Source organism: Paramormyrops kingsleyae, chromosome 10 (genome assembly GCF_048594095.1).
Source record: "Paramormyrops kingsleyae isolate MSU_618 chromosome 10, PKINGS_0.4, whole genome shotgun sequence".
NCBI classification, from domain to species: Eukaryota; Metazoa; Chordata; class Actinopteri; order Osteoglossiformes; family Mormyridae; genus Paramormyrops; species Paramormyrops kingsleyae.
The window spans coordinates 9,920,338-9,926,817 of record NC_132806.1 but is presented as its reverse complement, the minus strand read 5'-3'; the positions used below and the strand labels follow the sequence as shown (position 1 = coordinate 9,926,817).

The 6,480-nt window shown below is 39.9% G+C and overlaps 1 long non-coding RNA gene across 1 annotated transcript; it reads left to right on the top strand.

Moving 5' to 3' along the window:
* The first annotated feature begins 1,665 nt into the window (after positions 1 to 1,665).
* On the top strand, positions 1,666 to 4,900 carry LOC111855466 (uncharacterized). Its single transcript, XR_011993427.1, has 3 exons — positions 1,666 to 1,958; positions 2,210 to 2,269; positions 3,155 to 4,900. It is a non-coding gene; the product is annotated as an uncharacterized lncRNA (long non-coding RNA).
* The last annotated feature ends 1,580 nt before the right edge of the window (positions 4,901 to 6,480 follow it).

The following is a 6,480-nucleotide window of genomic DNA, read 5'->3' as shown; positions in this document are numbered from 1 at the left end:
TATCACCCTCAGAATATGATTCATATTTTAATAAATGGATCTTTTATCACAACCACAATATCTAACAAATAAATCAGACACGTGTAGGAACAAAGGCAACTTTCTTTTTTGTTACATATGACTTCATTTTCCGTATGAATAGAATAAAAACATGAAATAAAACATTTGTTATTAATCTAACTGCAAATGTCAAAACAGCAGAATATAAAATACTGTTAGATTGTCTAACATTTATTGGAATAATTCTTTATTTTAATATATTCATCCTAAATAAAACATGTCTTTATCAGTGTTCTTTCTTTTTATGAATAAGAAATGCATGAGTATTAGCAGTACTGCCCATTACCTTCCAGTTTTATATTAAAAATAAGTTCTACATTTAGCAAAGAGCAAGTTGAGGGAGGCGTAAAAAAGAACTTCCCCACGGGGACAAAAAAGGATCGATTATTATTATTATTAGATAAAGTATATTGGTGGCACAGTGCAGGGTAGTACATCATAGCCTCCCACCTCCAAGACTGTGGCTGTCATTCCTACCTCCAGCTGTGTGCGTGTGTGGATTTGGTTTATATTACATTGTGGGGACCTGTTATTTTGACATTGTGGGGACCATTTTTCAGGTCTGCACAAAGATCTGTGAATGCAATCGAAAAACTAAAAATGCCAAAAGTCTTGTATTTTGTTTGGTTACTTATGGCTTTGAGCTGGGTAGGGCTTAAGGTCATCATGTTGGGATTAGAGTTTTCCCACAGAAATTAAGGGACCGTCCACACAAATATATGAATACAAACCTGTGTGTGTGTGTGTGTGTGTGTGTGTGTCTGCATACTCCTGGTGTTTGCACAGGTACTCTTTGGGTACTCCTCTCTCCCTTTGCAGTCCAGGAACATGCAGTTAGTTGAAGTGGCTACTCACAGTGTGTGAGTAAAAGTACTGGTGCCCACCCACTTCACAATGTCCTGTGAAATAAATTGAAACTGATTAAAGTAACTGGCATCCACCATTCAGTAGTCCACGTTTCATAGAGCACACACTTTGCTTTTGATTTACAACTTATTTTGTTTAATGTTCAATAATAAAACTAATTAAATGGTTTGGTCAAAATTGTTGGGACCCCTGTGAATTGTACAATTTGAATTGTAATGATGTCTCAAGGACATTATTTACTTTAATCAATATCACAGGTGTCTTCAATCTTGCAGTCACTCGCCCATTTCAATAGAGAAAAGTATTCAGCTGTTTTGTATCATTGTCTGCATCAAGCAGTACCGCCAAGAGAGACCAGTTACAGCGCGGTTCCAGCTCGCTGAGGTTTTCCACTGCAGAAGGGCTGGCTCAGTAAAGGTGTTGTCAGGTTTGGAGAGTGACCGTGACGTAAAACCGAAGAGACAGATATATATTGTCCAAAAGATGTACATCATGATTTACTATGTGCAAATTTTTTTATTTAGTTTTTTACTGTGTGTTAATTTCCACTAACATGCATGTGAAAATCGTTGGGTTATGTTAGCATCAAATGCTAGTGGAATTAGCATTAGTTTGTGTAAATTTGCATTACGAATCCGTTCCATTCAGCTGTTCTATAGTACTTTTTAAAGTAGGAGGTTGGAAATTTCCGTGTTCTGAGTTATCGGGAATCATTGGCGGAGCGGGGGGGGTGGCTTACTGGGCTTAAGCCCGGGTTGTTGTTTCAGAAGCCCAGGGTCTTTTGGAGTGTAATTTATTTCATAGTTAGATGCCTGACTGACAACTGTATAAAACAAAAACTACACACAATATTCGAAGCACATAGCGCACAGTCGTAAATTCCCCATAATTTTGGTATGATCCGAGCTCAGGCACTAGGCGACTGAGCACAGCACTTACGCATGTGAGCGAGGGGGGAGAAGCTGCTGCCTGCGAATTTGCTGTAGGAGAAGTGCAGACAGGCAGACAGAGGAGAGCTTAAGTTTGACCAGGTACCAAAGCAAATCATTCGTACTGTACAAATAGCTAATGTAAATATGACGCTGACAAAAGATTGATATCAAACTGATCACTTGACCCATATTACGTTACTTGCTCTTCGAGTGAATCAAGAAATGGCGAAATGAAAAGCCGAACAACAATGCTGTTTTTTTTTAGAGAGTCTTAGGTTACATGTGTGTTTATTTCATATTTTCAGTTGTTACCCTCCACAGCTAAATAAAGCACTCTAAATCGGTTTCAGTTATGTACTGGTGTACACAACAATGGACATAAGGGGCTTCTTTCACAGAAAAAAACTCAGGTAAATGTTATTTTATATATTATGCTTTGTATGTTGTTCAATATATTTCTATGCAAAAAAAGGAATTTCAATACACAGCAGTATATTCACAGTTGAAACCAAATATTTACATACACTTTAAGGAAAAAACATAAAAACATTTTTTTTTACTGTTAAACATCAATTTAGAGTAAACTTTTTTGTTTTATATAAATAAATATTGAAATATCTTTTGAATTAGTTAAATGTCAGAATAAAGAGAGAGAGAGAGAGATGTCTATTTTTTATCACTTTCATCAAATTTAGGAGTATATATACACTAAGTTTATTGTGTCTTTAATTAATAAGAAAACTCCAGACGATTCCATTCTGAGCTTAAGAAGCTTCTGATAGGTTAGTAGAGTCACAGCCTAATAAATCTTCAACTTCACAGCATGTTTTTCAGTCATTTCTAACCCCGACCCCCCCCCCACCAATCCCACATGCATACTACCCTTTGGGGCTAAGCCCCGGGTGTATAAAATGTCTGACTCCGCCTCTGTCGGGAATGCATTAATACATCGCGATATGCTGAACTACCACTAATAATATATCCTCCTGAGACCCAAGGAAAAAAGTGTCCTTCAATTTTAGGTTATTTGTCTTTGGAGGAAATAAGACATCTTACAATTTAGATTTTTTCAAATTTATTTTTAATTTCACAGCATGTCCTCTTTAGTGCACAACAGGAATAAATACGTTTCCTAACATCAGTGAAAAAATAGATGCAAAAATAAAATGTCCACTGCAATGGACATAAATGAATGGGTGGGGACTCAGGAGGATATAGAATGTGCTGTTTTTTCTTCAGATAATCCCTGCTTATTGATTCCGATCACTGTAATCTCCGTTCTTTCAACCAATCAGATGGTGGTGATGCAACCAGCTTGCGGGTAGGGCTTGGATACGGCTTTGCGAACTTTGCAATGGAAAACTGTCAGTCCACAGTGCAGGTCAGGTACGGTTCAGTTCCTGGTGGCAGTGGAAAAGCACCATAAGTTTTTTGTGCCCCCTCAAGTAAAGTGTTACCATGATACTTTCAAAGAAAAGAACCCCACCCCTATTGTGAGATATGGAGGAGGCTCAGTGATGTGCTGCCTGTGGCACTGGGCGCCTTGAATCTTTGCAGAAGTCAGTGAGACCAGAAGATTATCAAGCCATTTTGAAGGTACTGCTCAGTGTTAAAAAGATCTGCCTCAATCACAGGTCATGGGTCCTCCAGCAGGATAATGACGCAAAACATATATCTCTGAGCAGCCAAAAATGGGTGAGAAGAAAACGTGAGACTGTTCTGCGGCAGCCTGATCTCAATTAAACTGAACATCAATGGAAGGAGCTGAAACTTGCGGCTGGGAGAAGGAATTCATCAAACCTATGAGAACTGGGGCAATTTGTTCAAGAAGAGTGGACCAGATTGCCAGTTGCCAGCTACAGAAAGTACTTCATTGCAGTTATTTCTGTCTCTGTGCTCTGTAAAAGTCTGGTATTCCCTTCCTTGTGGCCTGTATTACCTGGGTGAGGTTCCAGGCTCACCCGGACTGTATTGGTTAAGCACTTGTGGATTATGGATATTAAATATATGAAAATGGTATGTTATTGGTCCTCCAGCCATTTCACAAGCCAATGACTTATCAGCTGGTTCTTCCTGCAGCTTCTGATTTTGTATTCATTTATAGTCTATTAGGTAGGGGTGAGCAATCTTGTCCAGAAAGTGCTGTTGTATGTGTGGGTTTTCACTGCAACTAATTAGATTAATTAGATTACTAGATTACTAATTAGAGCACTGATTCGCTCATGAGTCCTCACACTTGGGTTTGAACCGCTAACCTACAGGTTATCCCAAAAACCTGCATACAGACCGGCCCTTTGTGGATAAGACTGCCCACCTCTAATACAAGGGAAGTGCATTAAGTCCCGGAGTTGGGGGCCCCATAGAAATGCGTGGTTTGAGTGGTGGCAAACACCCCCACTAGAAGGAAACCAGAGAGAGACATGAACAGAACATGAAGACGTTACAAACACAGACTCAGGGGTGGGAACCAAACCCACTGCCGACCGATTCAACCATCTCAGCTGGAAAACTACTAGTTGTGTTGTGCTGCTTGGCATTTTTTGATCAAGAGGTGACTCTGTAGTGAATTTACTTGACATTCCCTGACACGTGTGAGTGAATATGCTTGCACTTGCATGTGTACATGTACCTTGATGCTTCGCACCTGAGGTGCGTGTCTGAGCTCCAGGCCACCACCCTCCTGGCCTGAAAAGGCATGAATAAACTGGCAGCAACAAACCACCCATGTATCACTGTGAAGGTCAAATCAATACACTTCCAGCTCAGAAGCTCTGTGCATCCTGGGAAGGTTTCAACACACCAATCTGTTTGTATAAATGTAGTTATTATATATGACTGCATATTTGTGCGTTATTTAAACAGAGCTATATATTTAAAAGCACACATAGCATGTGAAGGACAAAAATGCTTTTGTTCAATCTCGGAAAAAGATACGCATTCCACATCTATCTATCTATCTATCTGTCTATCTATCTATCTATCTATCTGTCTATCTTGTTCTGCAGGGAGTTGTCTAGTTTTGGAGATATCGGCTGTACAAATGTTGGGCTTCTCTCGAATGTAATGAGACTGAATGGCATTCTTTCTGTGGTGATTAAAGTTCCAGAAAAATACATTTGAAAAATTCAACAATGTCTCTTTCCTGAAATCATGACCCGGTTATTGTAGATAATCTACAGACTTTGTAGGGAGCAGTTTAATGTACAGACTATTTTCTTCTATCGAATTCCACACACCAATCATATCACTGTGCAGAAGATGCAAGCACAAGCACCCCAGTGACAGAGACCACCCCAGTGACAGAGACCACCCCAGTGACAGAGACCACCCCAGGGACAGAGACCACCCCAGTGACAGAGACCACCCAGAGAGGAACGGAGGTTTAAATGTTCAAATAGAAGTCGCTGGTAATTACCTGCCCTGTTTGTATCTAGCCCGGGAAATGTAATCGTGTTGCACAAATACTATGACTTTATAACGGAATTCTTCTGAAAATTCTTCAAAACCCACTTAGAATGCATTGAAGCTGACTTTATGCACAATACCAAAAAACATATTTCATTCAGGGTGTACCACAGCGCTGGTACCCTTTGCTGCCTAGCATTAGGGTTAGGGTTAGGATCCAGGCCTCTCTGCTCTGTGAAACGTGGACTACTGAATGGTGGATGCCAGTTACTTTAATCAGTTTCAATTTATTTCACAGGACATTGTGAAGTGGGTGGGCACCAGTACTTTTACTCACACACTATGAGTAGCCACTTCAACTAACTGCATGTTCCTGGACTGCAAAGGGAGAGAGGAGTACCCAAAGAGTACCTGTGCAAACACCAGGAGTATGCAGACACACACACACACACAGACACACACACACACTCACACACAGTACCAGTACAAGTGGTCAGAAGGTGGATGGATGGATTTTGCATGGTTTGCTTGTTTTAGTAAGAAATGGAAATAGTTTTTATATTTAAGGTAACACTTTACTATTAGTTCATGATTTGTTCCTGAGTGGTAAATGAATTAATACGTAATTTTTGCCCCTCAAGTGAAGTCTTACCATTATTAATTAATTAGTTAACTGTTAACTAATTTAGTGCCCGAATGGAATACCTGAACTATCGTGACTGATTAAGGATGAACAAGAATGGGATCCATATGTAACTCAAACTTAGTTACTGGTTAATTAATGTCCCCTCAAGTATAGTGTGACCATATTTTGTAAGGAATTTAATTTATATGGGATGTTTTTATAGAAATTTGACCTAAGAAACCAGAGACTCATAACTGTAACTCTTCTTGATACTTATGCTGAGTGGGAATGAGAGCCGAGGAATGGATTGAGGATGAGTTTTCGTGAAATTTCCAACTGCCACGGCAATTGATAACCTTCCTGATGCCACCACATGCCGGAATTAATGAAGCGCAGTTTGCCCTGACTGAACTGATTACCCTGCTGTAGATGCGCTGGACCAGCTGGGAAGAAGACTGATCCCAACCCATAAATAGCACATTTCATTGTTGGCTGGATTTGGACCTTCTGCTTGACAAGCTGTCAGGTGTCATTGTATGTAACAGTTTATTCCAGAAGGGCGCAAGTCGTAGTGGACGTTCTGGCTGATAT